The sequence below is a fragment of the Spermophilus citellus genome (genome assembly GCF_964194105.1).
Source record: "Spermophilus citellus genome assembly, chromosome: 1".
NCBI lineage: Eukaryota > Metazoa > Chordata > Mammalia > Rodentia > Sciuridae > Spermophilus > Spermophilus citellus.
In genome coordinates, this window is record NC_138182.1 from 240,926,354 (window position 1) to 240,938,458 (window position 12,105).

Consider the following 12,105-nt stretch of genomic DNA (forward strand, 5'->3'; position numbering starts at 1 on the left):
TCTTAAAGTTGAATAAAATATAAATGACATGCTTCATGCATTTTGCTTAATTAAGAATACTACAATTTTGATTTTTCAAAGAAGCAAATGAAATTAATACTGTTAATTGTGTTAATTTTCAGAGAGGTATAGGAATTGAGTCCCAGTAGTACCAAAAATATGTGCAGGACTGTTCTGATGGTATTGTATTTTAGGAAGAGATGGGGAGAAAATGGATTGCTATTTTAAAAAGCATCCCATGTGTTACAGGCAATAGGCTTGCCAGGTACAGTGGCACAAGCCTGTAAGAAGGATTGCAAATTCAAGACAAGCCTCAGCAACAGTATGATGCTAAGCAACTCAGTGAGACCCTGTCACTATATAAAATACAAAATAGGGCTGGGGATGTGGCTCAGTGGTCAAGTGCCCCTGAATTCAAACCCTGGTAGCCCTCCCCAAATAAAAAAACAGGTAATAAGCTCATAAATACAGTTTTTTAAAAAGATAAATAATGTTTGCAAATTGAAACCAACAAAAAAGAAATTGGGAACGGATACATGATTTTTAGATTAAAGTTAGTCTTAATATTCAAATAATATGTGAAAAATGACATGGGCAACTTTCTAGAGGATGAATGTTTAATCCTATTTTGCAAATGAAAAAGCTGAGGTGTAAAGTAGCTAAGTTGCCCATGTTCTCCACATTCCTGTTGAGTTGCAGAGTCAGCATGTGAACCTGAGTTCTCTCCATTGCTCTATCACTATCATGGTAGCCTCTAAAACGGACACCTCCAAACCTCAGCCTTCCACTCTGCCTCTAGACTGCTATAGTGTTCTTCACTCTCCCTCCTTGTTTCGTCTTCCCTGGCTACCACTGCACTTACTCCTTGCCCACAGTATCCATTAGCTCCAGGCAATACATTTAAGTATTCAACTCTATTTCCCTTCTCCTCTCTGGAAGGAGTCTACTCTGCCCAGGCCATTTACCACCCACCCACATAATCCTGATGTAGGCTCCAGGCATTTCCTGTACCTGAAAAGAATGCCTGCTGAGTCCCTCCTCCCACAGCGCCTCAAACCACTGACTGGGTTGAAGACCTGCATCCAGGTTGGCCTTCCTCCTGGCATTCTGTGTTCTTAGCTTCAGCCCATACCTTCCTCTCCATGCTCTGATCTTCAGTAGCACTCCCAGACTGAATGATTTATATGTCACCTTACACTGCCTCTAGGGAGCAGCTATCACATGTCTGATTTTCTCATCCAGATATTTTAAGGTCTTTCCTAGGTCCAGGCCACTGAATCTTTCATTTTCTTGTATTTTACAGTGACCAGTATATTGGAGAATATGTATCGATAAATAAATACGAATGGGTGTTTTTTTGTTTTTTTTTTATTTAATATTTATTTTTAGTTCTCGGCGGACACATCATCTTTGTTAGTATGTGGTGCTGAGGATCGAACCTGGGCCGCACGCATGCCAGGCGAGCGCGCTACTGCTTGAGCCACATCCCCAGCCCCACGAATGGATGTTTTGATTGCTCTCTTCCTGGGGAAAAGAGAGAACATGAAGGAGGAAAAGAGGAAAGAAGATTACTCCCTGACCATTTCTCAATAGTGGGTTGTTACGAAGGCAGGATGGGGGGCAGGTTGGTGTGGAATATCCCTAGTGGAGATTTCAAAGATGTGGGCACCCAGAGAATGAGTGAGTTTATGTTTCAGACATATTTGATATGATGGTATAGATAGGTGTGGGACACAGTTTTTCAAGCGCACTTCAAGAAATGATAATTGAGCTAGGTGCAGTGGCACAATCCTCACTACCGGAAAAACTGAGGCAGGAAGATAATTCAAGGTTAGCCTCAGCAAATTAGGGAGACTGTCACAAAATAAAAATAAAAGAACTTGGAATATAGCTCAGTGGCAGAGGGCCTAAACCTAATCCGTGGATTAATCCCCTGATAGAGATGAAGTGTTCCTTCAGGTAGGTGGGATAAAATTGGAGGAGATAGATCAATTGGGGCATGCCTTTAGGATTTATATTTTGTCCCTAATGAGCAAAGCGCTCTTTCTCTGTCTGTCCCCTTGTTGCCATATCTTGAGCTGCTTTCCTCCACCATGACTTGATGATCTTCATCATCTTAGGCCCAGAGCAATGGAGTTGGCCATCTTTGAATTGAGACCTCTGAAACCATGAGCACTAAATAAACTTTTCCTCCTCTAAAATTATTCCTGTTAGATCTTTTGGTCAACGTGTTTATCAGTACCTTTACCAATACCTTTATTTCTCAGGATATCTTGATTTGAAATATAAAGCATCCATACCAGGTGTATGAAAGGGATCTTTGACAGTATTTAGTCAGTTCAGAAACTCACACTAAAAAAAAACAGCTGACCCCTTCTGAGTTAACCACACTGGACAGCCTTAAAACCAGCAGTGGTGTCAGATCAGAGAATGAAAGACTATGAGAGCTGGTGTCACTGAAGGCCATCTATGAGACTCCTTATTTTCTCTAAAGAATTATTTGTGCAGTAATTGACAGAGATAAAGATCCAAAGGCTGTTGTACTCCAAGTTTGATTGGATATGATGAAAACATAAGTTTCTTCCCACAATACCATGGGAATAAAATTGTTTTTACAAAGGTATGTAAGTAACATGCATAGTTTTAATACTTATTTTTAAGTATTAAGCATAGTTTTTATACTTATTTTATTATTAAAGTATTTAAACAATAGATACAAGCTCCCTCATTAACATACTTTAATGCCCTCTTTGATCTTATGTTGCTGAAACACAAGTTTAGAATGGAATTATCTTAATCCAAACCTATGGATATATAGTCTGTCTTGAATATCAGTGACAAAGTCTTAATATCTAAGTCAGTTCTGGCTGCTAGCACAAAATACCATAAATTAGGTGGCTTGGAGAACAAACAGTTATTTTTCACAGTTCTAGAGACTGAAGTCTGAGATCCAGGTGTCAACAAGGTCAGGTTGTGGAGAGCTGTTTTGGGGGTTTCAGGCTGCCCTCTCTTCTTCATTGCCTCCTCTTATGGCAAAAGAGTAAGCTAGAGGTCCGGTCTCTTATAAAGACACTAATCCCATGTGTGAGGGCTCCACATTCATGAACTGATTACTTCCCAAAGACCCCACCTCCAAATACCATCACAGTGGAGATTAGATTTCAACATATAGATTTTAGGGAAACACAAACCTTTGGTCCATAACAATATTCTCCTTTTTAAATTCTGTCTCTTCCTCTTAAGTGATTCTTCTACTCTTTGCAACTTCTCCTCTGGGCATTGTCCAGAATTTTCTCCTTATTTCATCGTCAACCTCTATACTGGCTTATCATTCTCCAGATCCTCCTTTCATTCCATTCCCAGGAGCAATCATTCTAGAAGCAAATTTGACTACATAACTTGTAGCATAGTAGATGTTTTATGAAACGTTCAGAAAAAGACAATAAGCTTCTTTTCCCACATTTTTATAGATGCATTATAGTTACGTATAATGATGGGATTTGTTACATATTCATACATACTCACAATATAGCAATATAATTTGGCCAAAATCATTCCCCAGTACTTCCCCCTCCCTCCCACTTCCTACCCCTTGGTCCCTTTCCTTTAGTGATCTCCCTTTGATTTTCATGAGATATGTCCCCACCTTTCTTTTCCTTTTTCCTCTCTAGCTTCCACATATGAGAGAAAACATATCACCATTGACCTTCTGAGTTTGGGTTTCACTTAACATGATGGTCTCAAGTTCCATTTTCATTCAAAGGCCATAAATTCATTATTCTTTATGACTGAATAAACCTACATTTTGTATATATACCACATTTCCTTTATCAATTCATTGATAGACACCTAGACTGGTTCCATAGTTTGGCTATTGTGAACTGTGCTGGTATAAACATGATTGTATGCATGTATCACTGCAGTATGATGACTTTAATTCTTTTAAGATAAATACCAAGGAGTGGTATTGCTGGGTCATATGTTGGTTCTATTCCTAGTCTTTTGAGGAACCTCCGTATGATTTCCATAGTGGTTGTGTTAATTTACAATCCCTCAAGCAGTATAAAAGTGTTCCTTTTTCTCCACATACTCTCCAGCATTTATGATTATTTGTATTATTGATTACTGCCATTATGGCTGGTATGAGATGAAATCTCAGTGTAGTTTTGATTTCTATTTCCCTAATTGCTGATGATGCTGAACATTTTTTCATATATTGATTGGTCATTTGTATTTTTTCTTTTGAGGAGAGTCTGTTTAATTCATTTGCCCATTTATTAATCAGGTGATTTGATTTTTTGGCATGAAGTTTATTGAGTTCTTTATATATTATAGATATAATCCTCTGACAGAGGAATAGCTAGCAAAGATTTTCTCCCATTCTGTGGGTTCTCTCTTCACATTCCTCTTTTCAATAGTTTCCTTTTCTGTGCAAAAGATTTTTAATTTGATGTCATCTTGTTTATTAACTCTTGGGATTATTTCCTGAGCTTTAGGGGTCCTATTGAGAAAGTCACTCCTGTATCTATATGCTGATGTGTTAACCTTACATTTTCTTCTAGGAATTGCATAGTTCTTGGTATAATTCCTAGGCCTCTGATCCATTGTGAATTGATTTTTGTGCAGAGTGAGAGATAAGGTTCTAGTTTCATTCTTCTACAGATGCATACTAGTTTTCCCAGCATCATTTGTTAAAAAGACTATCTTTTCTCCAATGTATGTTTTTGGCGCCTTGATCAAGGATCAGATGGCTGTAGATGTGTGGGTTTGTCTTGTGTTTTCTATTCTGTGCCATTGTTCTATGGGTCTGTTTTTATGCCAGTACCTTGATGTTTTTGTTACTATAGCTCTGTTGCATAATTTGAAGTCAGGTATTGTGGTGCCTCCAAAAGCCATAAACTCTTAAATACTGTTCCAAAACTACTTCTCCACTTTTATCTATGCCCGTGGTCTGCCTAACCTTCACATCTTCATCTGCTGTGGCTCCCTGTATGGCCTGTGTGTTCCAGCTAGCAATAACATGTATTTGTCCTCTGTTGCCTCCTGTTTTCCATCTGGTCAACTCTAGATTTCATCCTTAAGGACTGACCTTGCTCCTTTCAGAAAGCTGTTCCATGTCTTTCCAAAGCTGCGTCAAGTGGTACCTCTTCTGTCTTCCATCTCTGCCTTGTATTTACACTGCATCATACTGATTGCCTGGTTTTAGTGGACAATTTACAATACTGTCCTGGTTCTTCAATGGAGCCTAAAGTCCAAGGTCATTTCCTTCCATTTAGTGTACTCAGAAACTGACATATAACTTATGTTCAGTATTTGTGTATTAAAATGAAAAGATCTTCAGAACCAGTAGAGTGTAAACTTGAGAGTAGGCAGTAACTTTTGGCTATTTTGTCATTGTTAAATCTCCATCTCTTAATATAGTGCCTGGTATATACTATAAATGTGCCTACAGATAAGTTGTTGAATGAATGAATGAGTTTACCTAAAATATAGCACTTCATTTTTCTTGTGTTTGGGAGAAATCACTTTTAATTTAAACACAAATAAAATAGATATGAAAAGGACATTAGATTTGTTGTATGTTCTCCCCTGGTGATATTATATATGTAAATTCTGTACCAAATCTAGCAGCAAGGTTTTCATAAAACAAATTTATAAATTATATATTTTTAGACTGACCTCTTTCTCCATTTCTTGAAAACTTTATTTTTTTTTTCTTTCTAGGTATCTTAAAAACGGTCCCAGTTACCTACTAAGTTACCTACTGGAGTCCTAAGTTACCTACTGGAGTGATATATTCACTTTAATTAATAAAATTATTTAAGTTAGGTACTGAGATAACTCCAGGTGTAAAGGAAGGTTAAATGGAGGAGGATGTGGAAAGAATCTATAAAGGAAGCAATGCAAGATTATTTGACTCACAATCTCTCACTTAAACTAAAATAACCTACAATGTTCTTGTTGTCTCCCCAATCTATAGGTGAAAAAATAAGAATGCACAAAAATTGGGGGAATTGTCTTGGGATTGTGGTTTGTAAATAGTGGAATAGAGATTGGAGACATCTTCCACTTCTCCAGTTTCTCTCAAGGAATAATATTGCTTACAATAACATGCATGTTGTGTGGAGCCACCAACCCAGATATCTGATTAAACTTGGCTCAAACTCAAATTGTTTGGACAAAAATTATTCTTAAGTCAAATTCTAGAAGTTTTTATCCTCTTCCTCAGCCTCTTCTCTCAGCTCAGGTAAACATTCTGCTCAGGCCTATCTGGCCTTCAAGTGCAATCCCTTCAGGGAGTTAAAACAACTCAGCAATCTGTGCCTTCAGGAACTTTTTCAAAGATTGAGAGAAGGGAAAATTTAAGGAAGGACTTACTCTTTAGACCAGACTGACTGCTTTCTCTCTACCCACCCCCCACCTACCTCTCACACACACAAACTTCATTCTCAAGCAATCATCCTATTCTTCTGGTTTTCCTGGGTAGAAGAGGCCACAAATTCATCTTAGCCAACCCATAGTTTCTTGAGGCCTGGACTTCTGTCATAAGTAGGCTTATTAAGCACTTTCTTGCAGGCAGGTTCTCTCTGAAAGAAATTCTGATGATATGCACCCCTCTTCTTATGACAGTTTGATTAAAAATTCAATGACTAGAAGGTTGTAATTTTTGAGAGCAGAAAGCCTACCCCTCTCAGGTCACACTGTGCAGTCCCTCTATTCATGCCTGACCATGTTGGGAGAACATATGCCAATGTAGGGTTTTAATACAGAGGTTGTCTTAGTAAGAATAATCATCAGAGAAGCAAATGGTCTATAAATTATTTAGTTTTATTCTAGCAATAATGTGGTCAATGATAATGGTCTCATTGACTGCAGCCTTGACTCCTGCAAACCCATTTATTGCAAATCTCAAGAATTTTCTAGCTAAACTAAAATCAGATAGCGTATCACACAGCTCTCTGAATTACTCACTGGCTCCTACTTTTGAAGATAGTCCAAAGCTCCTACCTGCTGATGCCTGAGAAGATTTCCATGGCCAGTCTGCAAATTTCTCAGATTTCTTTAGATTTTTTTTTCCCCAGCCTCTTTTTCTTTGAGCAAATACCTATTTATGACAACTCAATTTTCTATACACACGTACAGACACATCTTGTTGATCACAGTTCTAGGTGTCTGCTTGTTTTCTCCTAAATATCCCTTTCACCCTCTTTACTTGCCTTCTCTTTTCTTCTGTAGGACTTCACCTTTTCCTCTTCACCTCTGTCCCAGTCTGATTTAAATGGCCCTTTTTGATAATCCCATAGCCCATGTACTTCATTCTTTGAAAGTACTTTCTACTATGCAGTGCTGAAATTGTCTCCACTGCTGGGCTCTAGGTTCCCTTGGATAAGGGACACACATGTAATCATCTTGTTCCTGCTGACTTTAATAAAGTATTTGACACACAGCTGGTGCTAAATAAATGCTGAATTACTGCTGGGACCAAAAGTCAGGGAAACTCAGTCTTGTGTTTATTTCACTCAAGAGGTTCTACTATAGCCTTAGGCAGCACTGGTGGGGGTGGGGTGGGGAGAGGTAGATACTGGAAAGATAAAAGAAAAAAAACTCACAAAATCATACTTATCTTCACTTTGGACATTTTTTGAAGTACTCAGTGAAAGTTTCTATATATTAAAAGATTTTAAAATACTTCAAAACAAGAACTCAATGCCAGAAATTCACTTGGAATCAAAAGCAGCTTGCCACTGGCAAGTTTGGCTTAAACCTATTACATGTACACATTGAAAGAGAATCCAGGGCCTTCATATATTTCCCATCAGATAAAATTTACAGAGGAAAAAAAAAAAATTGTCAGCAAAGTTAAGAGCTAACCTGCACAAATCTCTTACTAGAGCAAAGTCCGGGAGTGTCTCGCTCAAAGCAATACACGGTGAAGTAGAAATCATTTTCTCCAGTTCTACCTCCACTTTCAACTCCTTCCTTAAGAACAAGGAGGAGACTTTGCCAGGAATAAGGAGAAAGTGGATTTGGTTAGAAAGGTATCAAGTATTTGCATGTAGGAGCTGTTTAATGGGATTCGTTTTAATTTTAAAACGATCTGAATCAGCTGTGATAATTTCTATTTAAAATTAAGAATATGCAAATAGGATCAGAAATAAGTCATGCATTTGTTGGACCTATTCTCATTTGCAGCAATAGGTCTGTCTAGGAATTGCAACAAACTTTAACCCTGCAAATGTTGGCCAAAACCCAACGTCTACACAGTTACACATCCTGTAGAGTGGATCCATTTACCTCAATGGTCAGCAGGGCTGTAAGCTGTGGGTGAGAGTAATGGATGGAACATTTCACAAGAAAATGACCTCAACCTCCAGCTCACTGCTGTGGCTCTGAGCTGGGGACTTTTTGCCTTTTTCAAAGGGAAGCTGCTGCTTCAGCATCCTCTCCAGGAGCCCCTGGCACTGTTTCAGGCTGTGTGTCTGGGGAACCCTGTGCGCATCACAATGACGGAAGCCAAGTGCTGGCCCACAGGCACTGAGGACTGTTTGTTCACGGGAGGGTTTGAGCAGAGCCCTGGTGTTACATAGTTCAAGGGTGCCTTGGAGAAAACCGATGCTGCTGGGGGTGGGGGGTGGGAGGGTGCCAAAGGCTCAAGTTCTTTCTCAGTTGCTATTCCATAGCCCTCTAATGCCTTATGGATATTAGCCAATAGTTTTGTGCTTGGGTGTTTTTCTCTCTTTAATTCTTCAATTTAGTGAGATTTTAGATAGTTTAAATAAAAGGGTTTTCATATTTTTTTTTAAAGTAGGGCTATGGTGTATACTATTCTTGGGGGCGGGTATTTTATTAATGAATGCAGTATGTGTTCTTGGTAAAAAACAAAATTAAACTCTTTCACTGTTTTTGACCTGCCAGCTGTAGATGGCATTTAGGTATTTATGTGGTGACTCAGTTTCTTGTAGGATAGCTGACAACTGCACATTGAGACTTTTTTTCTTTCTTTTTTTTAAATATGTATTCTTAATTTTTTAGTTGCAATGGGACACAATACCTTTATTTTTATGTGTTGCTAAGGGTCGAACCCAGGGCCTTGCATGTGCTAGGTAAGCGCTCTACCACTGAGTCACAACTCCAGCCCCTCTTTTTCATTTTTAATGGTAGGGATAAAAAGGCTAGTTACTCAATGCCTTAGAACACTTTGGGTTAAAATTCCTAAAAATGAAGGCTTAAGGATCCTGAAAAATTGTGGCTAGCCATATTACCTATTGACTTAGGAATGTGGAAAAAGTGATATTCTCAGTTCTATGCTAATATCAACAATAATTCTTTATTGAGCAACAAGTTTATAAAACAAACTGTTCTTTATTCTGTGGTAATTATTTTCTGACTGGTATTTAGATATGTTCTGGGTCTTTGTGTGTGTGTCATTTTTCAGACTTACATAGGATATTGTAGAAGATGTTAGAATTTAAAACACCATATTGTGTTGGCACATAAATCTTGATAGTCAAATGGCTAATCCATGATTTGAATTTAAAATGGATCACCTGAAATAAATTGCCCTTTTTGTCATTATATTGCCTTCCTAAGAGCAAATCCTATATCTAACTACATGAGGTCTCTAACCTGAAGCTTTCCTGAATTGCCTTTCCACATTAAAAAATAAAGGCTGAAATATAATACTTGGAACCATATCCTGCTAGGTCTGAGACCTGAATTTGTACTTCTGATTTCAGAAAAACTTTAGAAAGTTAAATGAAGTTGAGGGGTGGTGCGTGAGACATTTTATGTACTGGGAGGTCCCCTGGGTCTCAGGCTTTGAGAGAGTTGAATTGCAGGGGAGATGAATATAGAGAGTCAAACCTTAGAGATATGAGAGGAGGACTCCTGTCTTCATATGACTGAAAAGATGATAGTGAACACTTCCTGCACAATGCTATACCCATCTACTAACTATGGACAACTCAACTGACTATAAAATAAGTTAATTTCCTCTTACAATTTCCTATATCCCTATTTTATGTAGCAGAAGGAGGAAAAAAAAAAACAAAGCCATGGAGTAGAGGTACCTATGGCAATTAGGTAATGCTGTACTTACATATGGAAAGGATTCAGTAAATTGAAAATGGTTGCATTACAGCCATAGACTGAAACATTTGAGATCTTAGGTTGTGGGACTACAAGGGACTTTTCTATATGTGTAATGTTTTACTTTTTAATAGGAATCATGTAATATTTTTATAGCCTTATAATCACGGAAAAACTATAGTCTTTTAAACTTACAATTTAAATTATCTTTAAGGTTGTTCCTTCTGTTATGGTAAAAAAAAAATGTGTCAATCTTAAATTTTAACCAGGCAAGGTTTAGGTGGTTGTTCATCCACCTAAAATATGTATTTACAGAGATACAGAGATTAGTGTGAAGGGGGTGGGTGGGTGGGGTGTTGCACAGAATAAAAGAGACAAAACCTACAGTACTCAAAGTGAAGAGCAAACAGTTCAAGAATTCTAGATAACAAGCCACGTGGCACATGTAACAAATAGTTTGAAAGTTACTGTAACCTTTACAAATTTTCTGTAAAAACCTGTCTGGAAAGTCCCAGGATCCTGAAAGTTGGTCCATGAAATTCTTTGTTGGGCCACTGTTAATTTATGAAGTCTAAATTTCAAGCGCAGACTCTATTCTTCATCAATATTGATAGATTGAAAGGGACCCCACAACTTCATGTAAGCTTTTCAGTGCTTTTCTTTGAATGACAAAGTTTTATAAGATGGATAAGATGGAACCTTGGGACTTTGGGTTTTCTTTCCTTTGGAATGGCTTGTTTAATTCCACGCTAAATCGTGATCCGTTTATGTTAAGGGAGGAGTGAACCATGGTCCCCTGGGTTGGCCTTTATAAACAGAACCATTTTGCCTACATTGCCTTTAGATATGGTCTTTTGTGTTTTACCGCTTTGGTAGTTTAGTCTGCACATGGTGGGGTAGAAACACTCTTTCCAGACTTTTGTCCTTGGCCTCACATCATCCTGGTCTTGTGCAATTCCACAAGGGAAGCACGTATTCAGGACATGTGTGAACTCCTCTTACTCTGTGGTTCATTCACGTCTTTGCTCCTTTAAGATAACTCTTAGGGTAACTCTTTGTGTGAATAGGCAGCACAGTACATTGTCAGACTCTTAGGCTTTTGGACTTAAAAGCACTATATTTTGTTTATGTCCACACCCCCAATTTAGAAATCTGCTACGTAGCGGGGTGGGCTAGGTACTGAGAGAGTCTGCTTTTGATAGAAATGTTCTTATTCCCCCAACTCAGCTCCCTTAAAGTAAGTCCTAACCCCCAGAAAGCGCACCTCATACACCCTAAAACATAAACCCTCAGAAACGATTTTGCGGGTCTTCAATAACCTCGTTCAAGCCTAGGAGTGGAAACTAGGAGGCTCTGGCTAACGCCTCAACTGGATGTGCAGGGTCCCCGCGGGGCAGGTGCGCGGTCGCACGCGCCTGCGCGTCGGGTCCCCCCTGAGCCCCGCCTGAACCCCACGGCGACCCCGGGCGGCGGGCTGCGGGTGCTCCACGCCGGGTTTTCCGCCGCTCTCCTCCTTCAGACAGCCCCATAGCAGCCCTACAGACACGCTAGCACCCGCGCCTCCCCGGCTGCGCTTCAAAGAGAGTGGCGCCCGGCTGCACGGGGTGATGCCACGGCGAGGTGGCGGGGCTGCGGGGAAGGACGCGGCGGGTGACATGGACGGGCTTTTGCAATTCGGAATCTTTTTGTAAGGGAGTTGAGGAGGAGCCAGACAGTGCCGAGGGGCGTGAAGGGGAGAGTTCCCGGAAAGCCGCGGCTATGGAGCCGCGCTGCGCCCGCCGCCCGAGGACTTGAGAAAGAAAACAGGAAACGTGGTGGCCGCGCACCCGGCCACGGCTGATTCATTCGCTTCAAGTGCCGAGCATAAGGCTTGGCAGGCGGGACGGGCGTGGGGCCGGGGACCGAGGAGACCCGGCAGTGGACCCGACGTCGTTCTGCGGGACGGCTGCTAGTCGTGCGCGCCATCCCTTTGCCATCCTCCAGAACTAGGACTAATACCCGCCGCGCTGTCCAAAA

The 12,105-nt window shown here is 39.9% G+C and overlaps 1 protein-coding gene across 7 annotated transcripts in view; it reads left to right on the plus strand.

Moving 5' to 3' along the window:
* The window catches only part of PDE4D (phosphodiesterase 4D), a 1,076,913-nt gene that overhangs the window by 1,012,703 nt on the left and 52,105 nt on the right, over positions 1-12,105 (plus strand). The window lies entirely within an intron of this gene.